Source organism: Notechis scutatus, chromosome 2 (genome assembly GCF_049901735.1).
Source record: "Notechis scutatus isolate UNSWTSFEM ecotype Mainland chromosome 2, rNotScu1.2, whole genome shotgun sequence".
Taxonomy (NCBI): domain Eukaryota; kingdom Metazoa; phylum Chordata; class Lepidosauria; order Squamata; family Elapidae; genus Notechis; species Notechis scutatus.
The window spans coordinates 236,629,932-236,644,446 of record NC_142010.1 but is presented as its reverse complement, the minus strand read 5'-3'; the positions used below and the strand labels follow the sequence as shown (position 1 = coordinate 236,644,446).

At 37.4% G+C, this 14,515-nt stretch overlaps 1 long non-coding RNA gene across 1 annotated transcript; it reads right to left on the bottom strand.

The window, feature by feature from the left end:
- Positions 1–9,166: 9,166 nt before the first annotated feature.
- LOC148132561 (uncharacterized) lies at positions 9,167–14,471 on the bottom strand. The gene is made up of 3 exons (XR_015748214.1): positions 14,354–14,471; positions 10,592–10,791; positions 9,167–9,901 (listed from the first exon to the last, which is right to left on the bottom strand). It is a non-coding gene; the product is annotated as an uncharacterized LOC148132561 (long non-coding RNA).
- Between the last annotated feature and the right edge of the window lie 44 nt (positions 14,472–14,515).

Below are 14,515 nucleotides of genomic sequence, written 5' to 3'. Positions count from 1 at the left end.
TGCTCAGAAGTTGATCAGAAGATGTTGTGGATGCAAAGCTGAAAAAAAGAATTGAGTCTATCAAAGTGCAGATTCAGCAAGTCATTTTTATACACACAATGTCTTACCTAGCTTTGTATTTGCACAAAGATTTTGTCCATGTCAGAATTATCTCAATATTTTAATAGTGGGGTACTACAGACAGTCCTCAATTTATTTATTTATTTATTTTAATAAAGTTTTATTTGGGTTTTCACACACAAAATACAAGTAAAACATCTTTTTTGAAAATAGCATGGTCCCAGGTTGAACTTCTTTATACAGACACAAAACTCAATTTCATGCTCCTTTTTGTATTCTATTCCATATCTTATACTATTTTACATTTTCTATATAGTTTTCCCCCTCTTTTAATTTTCTCAATTTTATTTTGATTATCTCATCTCAATTCAAATCATTATATTTATACTTTTGTCTGTTCTATTTTCTCCTGTAGTTACTAATTGGAGTATGACACCTTTATATCTTTTAATTACATCCATTCAACTCTTATTTAAAATTCAATATATACTTTAAGTTTATGACCTTCAATATAATACATAATACATAACTTCCAATCGAATTCTGCTTGGCACATTCTTATCATACATACTATATTCTTTAAAAAAAAAAAAGATTGTAAATATATGTAATTATAAACCCTCATTCCATTCCAGCTCATTCCATTTCAGTTCTATCATTAATAATCATTAAAATCTTAACATCTTTAACACTTCTTTTCAATTAAATATCATACTTCCTTAAAAACACATATAATCTCCATAATTAATTTTTCCCTTATTTCTCTTCACGTTTTATAAATCATTAAATATACCTTTTGTTACATTTATTTATTGACAAGCATTCCACTGAATTACGATAGCTATTTTATCAGACATTTTAATCATACATTGTTTCATATTTTCTAAAATTATTTCTGCTTCTAATATAACCATACTATTTTATGTACCTTTGCAGAATCCCTTTTTCCATTAAGTTTTCACCCATTATCTCTAAATAGACCCTGTTTCTCTATATTTTGCTTCTGTCCTTTATAACTTCTTTTCCTTTCTTTCTTCCCTCTCATCTTCTCCCTCCCCTTTTTACCCCCTTGTCTCTCTACTTCTAATTCTCTCTTCTGCATTTCCCTCTTCTGTTGCTTTCTGATTTTATACTTATTTTTCACTCTATTTTTTGGGGGGGGGAGTTTTTTTTCCCAATCTTAATCTTTCCATTCTCTTTCTCCCTTTCCTTTTTCCCCCCATCTAAGATTACCTGTTCATTAAAGATGGCTTCTTCTTTGTCACAATCTTCTTGTTCTGCAGGCATTTCTTGTTGTTTCTCATAATTCCAAATCTCCATTTCTAAAAACTGAAATACGAAGCCAAAAGAACCTCTCCCTTCTTGTGCATCTTCTTTGTACTTTTTAAGTTCCATTTTCAATTCTTCTAAAAGTGGAGCCATTTTAAAAAAATTTAAACAACCACCCGATTGATTTTAGTCATTCAAAACAATAACCAAGAATCCAGAAGTCATCAAGTAATCCAGATAGTCCCGAGTTATATCTTCTTATTTCTTTTTCAACTTTCTCTTCCTGGGGTTTTTGTTGCGATATTTCAGTTAGAATGTATCTTTTGGAAGTCTTGTTGAGATTTTGCTGTAAGTTCTTTTTTAATTCCAGGCACTCTTCCCTTCCAGATCCTGCCCTTTTATTCTTCCTCTCTCCTTTCCTGTTTTCAAAAGCTTTTAATTATCCAGAAATCTTTATTATCCCTTAGACTTTTTATTTTCAGCATTAAATGCCTATTGATGTCAAAGTGGATTTTTTTCCAATTCTTGCTTAAGTCTCTTAGCTGTCAGTATAGGAAAAGGAGAAAACCAAATCTTTTCCCTTTTCTCTCTCCTTCGCAGCTTAAAAATCTCCTTAGGGAACAATGTTATTGTTTTTTAACAGTTTCAATTCCAAGGTACCTTATTTGTTGCTTTTGCTGTTTGACCCGGTCAACCAAAACTTTCTCTTCTTATCTTCCTCCTGCACATTCTTTTCCGGTCGAGTTCTTCTTTGTGGTGGCCATTTCTGACCACCGCTGCAACCGCCGGGAAAGGGAGTAATGGCCAGCTGGGGAGGAGAGATGCGCTCTCCTCAACCCTGATGGCAGTCTCCCCCTCTTCACCACCTCTACGGGGTGGCTTAGCCCCGAAACCAGCCGGCTCAGGGCGCTCCAGCAGCGAGCACGGATTGAAGCCTCGCAGAGACGAGGTTTCGGTCTGTCGCTGAAGAAGCTCAAACCGGAAGTCTAGACAGTCCTCAATTTATGACCAGTCACTTAACAGCCATTTGAAATGACAATGGACCTTTCTCCCCCAAAAAGGGAGGGAGGAAGGGAGGGAGAGAGGGAGAGGGAGAGGGAGAGGGAGAGGGGGAGAGAGAGAGAGAGAGAGAGAGAGAGAGGGAGAGGGAGAGAGAGGCATGCACACACAAACCTGTGGTCATTTAATTTGGTCCCTTTGCAACCAGCTCACCTTTACACAGCCATGTGCAATCACATGACTGCAATATGCTATATTATTTTCCAGTTTCTGGCTTTTACTTCTGGTTTCCTGCAAAATGATTTCTCCACCATTTCTGCTGTTATTACATGTTTTTTTCATTTCAGCTTCTTTTTTATTTTTATCCACCTCCTTTAACCAATCTGCATTCTTCTTAGATTTCTTTGGGTTATCTGTATCTGTACTCAGAAATGCACTGTTTCTTCCTTGTCAGGTATTGACTCATTCACTATAGTTTCTCCATTGATGGATAGGTAGAAATGTTTCTGATTGGATTGAAATTGGAGAGTCTGCCTATAATTTGCAATTCAGCCTTCATATCTCCTGATCTTCTTGGCTGTAACTGTTATTTGCTGCTTTATTATTTCTAATGCTTTCTTGGTCTTCCTTGTTTCTGGGTGATATTTCTTGATCAGATACTCTTTGGTCTTCTTGTTCTTCTGTTTTTCTTTTGTCTTTTCTAGTTTGCTTGCATCTGATCTCAGCTTGCTGATCTTATTTTCCAACATGATCTTCCATTTTGGTGATGCATTGTTTGGCTTTTTTTGTTGTTGATTTTGCATCACAAGTATTCAGTCATAACTGCAGCTATGCTGCACATTGGCTGGTTCTTTTCTTGCAGTGACCAGGTGCTTATATTTGACACATTAATGTTTGTGCTAGCTTGTTTCTTTGAAATAAGCTACAACACGGGCAACCTTATTGTTATTCTTGTGCTGTTCTACACTCTCAGCAATTATTTGTTTCAATTCTTCTACTTTTTAGTTAGAAGGCTTTGTTCTTTCTGAGACGGATGAGAGGATGCCTGATTTTGGAATGAAAACAATTCAATAATTGTGCTAGCTTCCCTACTGCCAATTCCCCTGGTTTGCCTCTACAATCTGAGTTACTTCTGGCAAGGCTTTGATTTCTTTGTTCTGGATAGACCTTTTCAATTCTTCCAATTCTGCTTCTGTTAATACTCTATTTTGCATTATCAATTGATGTTGATATGCTAGCCTCTGTTCTTTTATTTCTGAATCTGAGTGTAGTTCTTTCCAAAACTGGTGCATTCTTTTCAAATATCCTTTTCTTGCTAGACTTAATCTCTAATAACAAATTATATCTTTTCATTTACACAAATAACTACATACGTTTATTATGGAATTTCTAGTCTAATCACTCTGCTGAACACCTAATTCCCACAGTATGCATCATGTTTAAGGATATATATATCCATGTGGTACGGCTCTATTACTATTATCCTTCTCATCTTTTCTACTATCTTCTCCTATTGGTATCTTATATTACTTTGTTGTTTGTATGTACACTGAGAGTTTATACATCAAAGACAAATTCCTTGTGTGTTCAGTCACACTTGGCCAATAAGGTATTCTATTCTATTCTACTGTTGGACTAGAAAAAATATAAAATGAGATTTAAAGGATTAATTCTGGAAAGAACAACACTTATTATTGTTCCAACCTCAACTATAGAAACGGACATTGCTAAATATTGCTAAAACTGATTTCCTGATTGATTGCAGCTTTCTCAGCAATAGATTCTTAATGACATTTATCAAAATATTTTCCAGATAGCATAAAGATCAAATGTGTCATGTTTATACTAAATAAATCTAACTAGAGAAATGGCAATTCTTTTTTTCAGATCATGCAGCCTATCCTTTGCCCTAAAACCTTAGTTTCCGTAACACAATGATGTTCTGAGTACAAATACAAGATAACACTAAATTATAGCAAAAAACACGATTAAAACATAAGATTATGTGATTATGTCCATGAGTAGCAGTAAAGGTGTTTTTTTAATGGCAAATCATTTAGCTGACATCATCAAGGAAGCAGAATAGTGTTTTTCCTAATATGTTTTTTACAAAATAAAACATTGCCAGTCAAGAACATGAAGCTACTTCTGAATTGATTCTGGAGTTGATGCTGGCTGGTTTCAGGATCTGAATCATATCTTTGTGGTTCTATGCCGATATATGTGGAACTAGAGCAGAGCTGGATCTTTCTTTCTTTCTTTCTTTCTTTTTTCTTATTGCAATGCAGCAGCTTATGGACAATCTGTTTTCTATTCAGGTCCCTTATAATATCTTCCTAGTGGTAAATAAACTATTGACCAGGTTCTGCAACAATCTAAGCCATGCTAGGAAAAGGAAAGGAATAGATTAAAAAACAGTCAAGCTGAGTGAACAGACAACAACAACAATAACAACAACAACAACAACAACAAAAAGGCATCAGCTGTGTGGGATAAAATAGGAACTGCAGGAGTCATTTGGCTGGAATAGGTGCTATAGAAAATAAATAAATAAATAAATAAATAAATAAATAAATAAATAAATAAATAAATAAATAAATAAATAAATAAATATCTCACCAGGTAAGCACCTTTTCATCCCACTGTCTGTCACAAATGACAGTTTAAGAATGAAGGCTGTAGAAGTGACTGATGCCAAATGCACATCGCATACACATTATTTCACCATTATAACTCTCAAGCTATGGAGACTGAAGGCAATATAAATAGTTAGCGTCCTCTCACCTATCATATGACCAGAGCAATGCATACATATACAGAAAATGTGAATGGAAGGGTCAACATTTTCTCTTCCCATGAACTTCTACTGTTACATAGCAGCTGCAGTGGCTCAGAAAGGCTAAATGGTATTGGGGCAGGGGGGGAGGGAAATGGGTGTCAATAGAACATGAAAAGTGAGGAAATGTATGTCATGATGCCGCAAGGCTAACCCCATAGCTTGAAGAAATTTTGCTTCTCATCCAAGAAGCTTCTTCAGCTGAAGCAAAACATTGTCAAAGAAAAAACAGAAAGTCTACTTGCCTCTTGAAAAAGCGGGGTTCCCATCACTTACTTTAAATAAAGGAAGACTCTGGATCAAAAAATGGAATACTCACATGCCCAAACTATAAATAAACAATGCAACTGCTGTCATCGGGTGTATGGCACATGAGATGGTTTTAGAAAGGAATAGAATAATTCATTATGTAAATGACTATCAATAGCTACTAGTGTTAGTGGTTATACAGTACCTCCTGAATTCCCTGATGTCAGCTGATGTTCAGATTGAATTTGGCATTTTTATCTACCTCTTGAGTCCTTCCCAAGGACCTGGGATGGTCAGATAATGTTGTTTGATGGTGCTGAAGATATCATCACAGACCGTTCCATAGTTGCTACTTTGTTGTATCATTAAGTTACTGAAATTGCTTATGCTTGTCTGGACGGGGCAGAGCCATCTTTTATATATCATTTCTTTTTTAAAATTCTCTTACTCTCTTTGTATTTCTGTTTTTTCTTTTTCATATTTTTTATCTACATATATAAAAGTGAAATACCACTCACGCATCTTCACAAAATCTCCAGAACCGCCTACAAACTTGAAATTTGGCATGTATGTTCCTCTTGGCTTCTAGGTGCTCACTAAGAAAGGATTTTTCGAAATGACCATCAGAGCATTAGTATTTCGTATATTATTATTAACAAGCTCTTATGCTAAGGGGTTCTACTCCCCCTCTCCACCTGAAAAGAAATCTGTTCCAAATGCAAAACACAAGCAGAGGAGAGGAGTTTCAGTTTCAGTTTCACAGCACCAAGCAGCTTTAGTACCAGAACAGTTGACCTAAACCATGCCCAGGCTCCTGCTGTCTCCATCCTGCTCACACAGCAAATACTGTTTCAGTTTCCAAACAGCCCTCAATTCTCTCACACACTGACAGGACGCTTGCCAGATGAATACCAATGAATGCTGGTAGAAAGAGGCACAATTTTTCCCCTTATTTTCCTCCCCAAAAACTAAGCCCGACCACATTGTTTACTAGCGAAGTACCGGTATCAAACTAGTAGTTAATATTAGTTTTTTATTTTTAAAATATTCCCAAAAAGAGAATAGCACCTGGAAACCAAATGGTAGCCAATGTAGCTTGTAAAACCATGGCATAAAAACATGGTTTTTAATGGCATAATGTTGTAGCCTGCCCAACTGTGCCTGCACATTCAGAGCCAGCTGTAATTTCTAAGTGAGTTTTAAGGACTACCGTATATGCCGGCGTATAAGACGACCCGGCGTATAAGACGACCCCCCAACATTTCCACTCAAAATATAGTTTGTTATATACTCGCCCCCTCTTCCGCACGCCTTCCACTTTTGCACTTTTTTTTTTTTTGAGGCACTTTTGTGCACCGTGGAAACGAATCCCGTGAAGCTGAAAGGAGCAGCCAGCCTTCCCCCAGCTCCCAAGGAAACGAGGCTCGCACCGCCCGGGCTCCGCTGAGGTATCCGGCTGGGGCTGTCAGGAGTTGTTACCACTGGCGCGGCTCCGCGCAGCTCCAGTCCCGCGTTGCCTCGGGAAGGGAAAGGCAAAAAGGAAGAGCCGCGGCGGCACTTTGCAATGGCAGCAGCGGCTCCTGGTTTTGCCTTTCCCTTCCCGAGGCAACGCGGGACTGGAGCCGCACGGAGCCGCGCCAGCGGTAACAACTCCTGACAGCCCCAGCCGGATACCTCAGCGGAGCTCGGGCGGTGCGAGCCTCGCTTCCTTGGGAGCTGGGAGAAGGCTGGCTGCTCCTTTCGGCTTCACGGGATTCGTTTCCACGATGCGCAAAATGCCGCAGCCGCGGGCAGCCGCAGTGCTTCCCAATTACTATTTGCCAGGCGTATAAGAACCCGGCATATAAGACGACCCCCCCAATTGGAGGCATGTTTTTCAGGGCAAAAAAGTCGTCTTATACGCCGGCAAATACGGTATATTGCAAAAGTCCAGTCATGAGGTGACTAGGACAGGGGTAACCATCTGAAGGGCTTCCCAATGTAGGAATGGGTATAAGTAACACAGTAGACGAATCTGTGTGAGAGCCCTCACTGAAGATGGTATTTAATTTCATTGCACTGGTACAATGACAATAAACTAAACTAAACCAGGAACAGGAACTCTGATACCACCTGTAGATTGCATACCAGATTTCATTGGGAAATCATACCCTCAATAAAGACTAAAAATGGAAGGACCAAAGACCCCCATATAACTACAGTCACTCAGTTGGTAGGATTGAGCCTGACTCTGTTCCTCTCATCTATACCTGTACAATTTCTAGACTCTGGGGAAAGAATGTGACATCATTTGATTGGCTGACAGCTAAGATGTACAGTAGGTGCTGATTCTGAACAGATGGATAACCTTGGATAATGTTTATATTATCCAAGTGATGACCTTTCCTCTTTTAAACTCTATTTCTAAACTAGCATTTCCCCCACTGGACTAGGGGAAATAAACAATGATCTTCTACCCTGAGAAGGTGATCTTTTCTCACTTCAGTGAGAAAGTGAAGTGATCTTTTCTCACTTCAGAAGAAAACAAAGAGAAAGGAATTCTTCCCAGGCACATTTTAGATTGCTGAAGGAGATAGTCTAAGAAAGAAGAAGTTGTAGAGTGAATGCAGAACCATTGCGAGGGCTTCCTATATAAAATAAATAAAACTGCCAAATCGTGTTTCATCTTAATTTTGGCTATAGAGATTAGTCAAATGTTGAACATGTTTTAAAATTTGTTCTTTTCCAGTCACCAAACTCTTGGATGGCCCCTTTTAATTAACTGTGGCTAATGAAAAAGAAGGAAGTAAAATGATCCTTACAATTGTATTATGCATTCTGAAGAAAGGGCTACATGTAAATAGTGTGTGGGAATGACCTTGGCAGACAAGAGGAAGTGTGTGGATCCTCCTCTTCTCTCCCAAGGTCATTCTCACAGGCGTCTTCTATTCAGAACCACATATATGGTGTTACCAGTAGTCCTCGCTTAACAACATTAATTAGGATTGGAATTTTCCTCACTGCGCAATATAGTCATAAAGCACAATACACATGCCAGCATTGCTTGTGGCTCAGGAAATTATGGGTTGTTAACAGAGGGTCTCATGTGACTGTGATTTGCAAAGCATGAAGATCTCATATTCCATATAAGGTATTTGTTCCGAAGTTCTTCAATGTTCATGGGAGAGAGACATTGGTCCATTTAATGATGCCAAAAGCCCTTTCGATCAGTCATTTCCTCAAGAAAATGGTGAGATGCCTTCCCTAAGGACTGTACCAGTTGGCCATTTAATTGACCTGGACCCTTGCATTAGCCAATAGCTAGCAAGCTATAATTTGAACTGCAAATATCTTGCCAAATCAGAGTTCTTTAAATAGCAGGCATTCATTCCAGAATATGACATGTCCAATAAAATTACATTACTGTACTATATCTATGACTTTGGAAATTAACAAGGAGAAAAAAGAATATTTTGGCTATAATGAAGAGTCCACTTCAAAGAAATATGCTCTGTGTAGGACACCTTCAGACAGGGAGATAATTTGCGTAGTTATGATAAATGTTCTGAGCTCTAGTATAAAAAAAGCTAGCAACTGTTTCAAAGGAATGTAAGATTAAGCACATTTCAGCACTTATCTGAGGACCTGACTTGTTGGCCATGTACTGTCTTGTTTTCACTATGCAGTACATAGAAATGCTTCTGACATTTATGAACCGAAGAGCAGTGGTATTTCTGAGAATTTAAAAAAGAAAAAGAAAAGAAAACCTAACCAGGCATTCTTCTGGGAACTATTTTTGCTCAGGTAGAAACAAAAATCAACACAAGCCAATTTGTCTAGTCACTGCTTGCTAAAGTCCTGTGTTAATACATGTGAGTAGGGAGAAGTTTGCTTTCTTGAACAGACCTAGTTCCTGTTTTTTTTTATTTCATTTGTTTACAGAAAGAATTCTTTTCCAGAAATAAACTTTTAAATCTCTACCCCACCAGTCCCTTATTTTATTACAAAGGCACTTTAAACTTGGACGTTCAAAGAAAAATATAATATTGACACAAATGTTAAATACTGTAAATGTTGCTTCATGTTAAAGGACATAGCCTTATATGTTCTAACCTGTGTGGAGGCTATTGTGCAAATATAACGTGACCTCTGCAAAGAAGCAAAGCACAGAATCCTTCTTCTTTTATAAAAGGCCAAATTGAGAGAGAGAGAAATCTCCATTTACTAAACCAGTCTTTCCCAACTAAACAGTCACTTGGTGTGTTGGGATTGCAATCCCCCAATTTTTCAGCGACAGCACTGGATGGTGCTTCCTATTTCATCCAGAGGACATCAGGTCACAAAATGTGCTAATAACAGGTAATAATAACAGGGCTGGACAGTGTATCTGGACAAAGCCTGTTATTTCTATAGCCACTTGGGCTTGACAACCTGCCCTTTCTCTGTACATTGGCAAGAAATCCCATTCAAGCTGCATAGTTCTTTCCTTAGTACCACACAATCCAAGATCTTAAAAGAAAAGAAGAAGAAAAATGTTAAGTTCTCCATGGCCAAGTGGAAATTAATATTAATTCAATAACTGTTCTCTTTCTAAGGCTGCAGAGGGCCATCATTTTATTTTAGTTTTAGCAAGATTTGTTTTCCTATAAGCAAATGCCAGAGTTAGAATTCACCCCTTCTCACAGGAGATCCTGTTACTTAGTGGTGGTATTAAGAAACTGGACCAAAGGGCCATGGAATGCAGCCGTCTGCATGCTTCCCTGAAACCACTGGCTCTTCCACTCTTCAAATACAAATATTTTTGTATTTGAAAACCTCCCATGCAAAGTACAGCCACAGACAGCAGAATGGGGGAACCAAAAATACAAAGCCAAGCCTTAACACATGTCAGAGCCTCTCAGGCAAAAGCATGCAGTGGTGGGGAGGGAAAATACACAACCCTCTTCCCCACACTCAGTCACTTTGTTATTCAGCTGTCTTTCCCTCAATTGTCCTTCTGAAGGAAGGTTATTGCTCGATAAGCCCATGGCCATGAGAGTAAAATGTGTACTAAAGAGGAATAAAATGCTAGATGAATACATGTGCATGGGTTAATTTTCAGTTCCACCTATCACTCATCGATTGATTCATTGAGGGAAGTTTTAGAATAAGACTCAAGACTATTTCTATGAGACTAATTGTTTATACATAATTGCTTACATTTATTTGTTTATAAGGATGTGGTCATAGTGGATTCCTGGTAAAATATTTGTAGCATTTATCAACTTGTATTTGCTTTCCTGTGATTGTTTCCAATTCTGCATGTGTATTTTTCTGTCTTTTTTGTGTTTTTGTTTGCAGAATCTCCTTTCTTTTTCTGATGTTCGTAAATGTTTGTTCTTTTGTAATAAATAACTTCTCTGCAGTAAAAAAAAAATGTTAACATCAAAATAACTTGTCATTTTGAGATCATCCTAAAACCAAAAAACAAAATACAATATCAAGAAGCAACTAAAACAAAAAAGCAAATAGTTAACACCAATTTACACATCTCCAGCATATTTACATCCCACAGTATCAGAATATTTATAAAAAATGAAATAATCCATATTCTTATTTCTGGATAAACAATTGAATTAACAATTGAATGGGATTGCAAATGTATTAACAGCAGCAAGTAATTTATTCATTAGTATTAATAAATACAGGCCTTTCTGTGATAACAAGAGTAATTAGCTTTTGGTTTTCTTTTCTTTTTTAAAATTCTACTTTCAGAATTTACTTTAAATTCTAAGAAGACATTGATATCTCAAAGCCCAAGTAAGATGCAAATCTCTAATAGGATCGCAATGTATGCCACTGAAATGGAGGGAAATATATATTCTAAGCTGCTTTTTGAGACAATGGAGGGAAATGTATATTCTAAGCTGCTTTTTGAGACTGTGACAGAAGTGTTGCCCAAAGTCAGCAATGCTGTCTTTGTACTGCGTATCACATAAGCCACCTGGAGTCAGTGAGATGGGTAGCGCAGAAGTGTGCTGAATAAATAAATAAATAAATAAATATCTTTGGATCTGGACCATTAACACTTCTTACTCTGACATAGCCATCTATTTGTACAAAATAGTCATGAAAGCCATTGTTGTTGCCTGCAGCCAAAGTTTAAGAACTATGCAAACAGTCATGCTTTTCTTCCCCTATTACTAGTGGGTGTCTTCTGGAGGTCAAATTTTCTGGGCTGTTAAATATTCATTCTCTGTTTGACAACATCTCCCCCTTCTGGATATAAAATATATACTATTATGCTATATGCTATTAAAATCCATCAATGGTTAAGTAATATCAGGAAAGGGGAAATTTAGTAATCTCAGCAAGAAACTGAAGTTCCTTATGGAATTGTTATCACAGAATTAAACTCTAAAACTGAATTTTGCCATTTGCTGATAGTGGATAGCTCTTTAATCCATTCATTTCTCATAAGTAAAGGTATTAGAGTTTTATGAATGAAAGACTTCTGATTTACAAGAGATTATTTGATTTTGTAAAAATTATAGCATTTGCATGAATAAGTTTAAAGAGGACAAGGTTGACAAACACCACACAGTCACTACACATTCTCCTTGATCTTAATCAAAGGAGCTATGCTATGAATCACTGGAAAAATCAGTATCTTCACATCCGAGTTCTCCTGCTTGATACCAGTCATTCTAAGAAACAGTGGCACAAGTTACTTCTTGACCCATTGAAGCAGTATTTTGGTTATACAGTAAGCTTGTGGTATTTTGGGTATATGGGACCCATTTGCTCTCAATTAAGGAAATGTGAATAAATATAACTTTAAATCTCTGTTGATAAAGCAAAGCTTGAAGTTTTCTTCTGAGAAATAAACTTTGCTTGAACACTAGACACTATAAACTGGGACTATCACTTGGAATATATTTATCATGCTACATTTGTTAATGAATAACACATTTTCCACAATGAGTATTTCCTAGAAGTATATATAGAATTATAGGCTAAATTAACACTTAGAAACAAATACAATCTAACATGTTTCTGATTTGATTCCTTCAGATACAGGAAATTGGATGCAGTGATCTAAATTGCCCTTTCCAATTTTAATTTGAAATATTTTCTTTATTTAGTCCTGTGCATTGCTACTCTAATATATATCTCACTAGCTAAGTTCATGTACCCCATGTATTGGTTTGCTTAAATATGTTTAGTTGAATAAGCCACAAATCATGCATCAAGTGTAAGCTATGATTAACAAACCACAAGTATGTCCGTTCCATATGTTTAGCCAAAATTGCACAATATACATAATGGTTTAGTATGCCACTGTGTTAATATAGCTTTTCCCAGTTTTGAAAGTTGCTTGTTTCAGCTCAGAACTTTGTATGCATCAGATCTTAGACAGTATTTATTGTTAATTGTAGAACTCTTGTTCCAAGATAAAAGTGGTCAAACTGCAGCCTTTAGGCTGCAAACTGTCTTTGAGTGGACTTTGTACAAGAGAAGACAACATTTATTTATGTTTATTACATTCCTATCTGCCTATCATTCAAAAATTCAGGACAGTATATACTGTATAATGTTTCCTCCTTCTGCTTTTTCCACAAGAATAACCCTATGAGGTAAGCTGAGCCTGAGAGAGATTGACTGGCCCAAAGTCATCAAGTGAGCTTTCAGGACTAAGGATGGATCTGAATCTCTTTGGGGTCCATCAACATAGGTAACTAGTACACCACACTGATTTAAGGGAAAGCCTTAATGTAATTGTAAGTCTTCCTGAACATCCGAAATAGTTTTGGAAAAATTTTAAGCCTCTGCAATGGTCTGTGTAATCATACTCTTCAGTATACCACAATGGCTTTCAAGCTGACAAAACCATTGCAAGCCTTCAAAATGGGGATGAACAGGTCCATAATTACAGCCTTATTCAATACAGTTATATCCCAACTTTATTACTCATGCTGAATGCCAAAACTTTTGATGGTTCTGTGTTGCCTTAGGCACTCCAGTTGTACACCTCTGAGTTATGGTGTTGCTTAGACTGAGGTGTCTTCCCTCTCCTCTGAAGACATGCCAGTACAAGTACATTATGCAATAATCACTCTGAATGAAGTGATGTTGGAACAGAGGGATATTCTGATACACAGATGTAATCAAATTGGCTTGCTGTGATTTACTCAAATGGAAAAAGATGCATTGAAATCAGAGACGTACATATCCAAAAGTTGGGTGAGTTGTCTGCCTTTTTGGGGGTCAGATATGGTCAGCTTCAGTCTCACCTTTCACCTTTATTACTCTGCCCAAGAATTTGGCTGGGCTTACTAGCAAAAAAAATCCAGACAGTACACAAGGGCCAAGCAGACAGATACCATGGTCAAGACATCAGAGGGTGAAATTGAATTTAGGGTCACAAATTGAAGCTCCATTGCCTGGATGGCAAGGTATGAAATTACACTCCTTCCTCAGTATGATGAGCCAGGAATCACATGGCACTTCGTAAGTTAAGAAGAGACTCTTGGCCTGCAGTCATAAGCAGAACACTTGATCCAGTAATATAAATCCTGTTGGGTTCAATCTGAATGGAGCTTATTTCTGAGAAAACTTCTTACAGGAGACTTTAGACTGCAACCCAATGTAGTTGTTCTACCAAGTCTTTGGAACTTGCTTCTGAGTTATTATTAGACTACAACTTTATACCTTATTTTATATGATAATTCTAAGTGAATCCAATAAATTCTTGGGAGAAGCCACAGCCCACAGCAGGACAAGTATTTCCCCGCTGGAAAGCTTCTGATTCAAGCGCAGACTCTCTAGTTAGAAAGATTATGAACCACTGGCCAAGGCAGTTGTAAATCATGGGAACTGTGGTATATCAATATTTGAAGGCCACAGATTTTCACTCTGAATCTAAGCCCATATAGCCAACTAAATAACACCGGGCTACAAGTGCCAACAATATGTCATTACCGTGTCTGAGGGACTCGGGTCAGAGAGAATCTGCTCCAGAGAAAATGGGCATAAATATTGTGCCGTAAGCATCATTCCAGGAGAAAAACGATGCAGACATATGCCGATAGATGGCGCTGCCTCATACCATTTCCTAAAGCCCTGATGGGCGAATCCACTCAG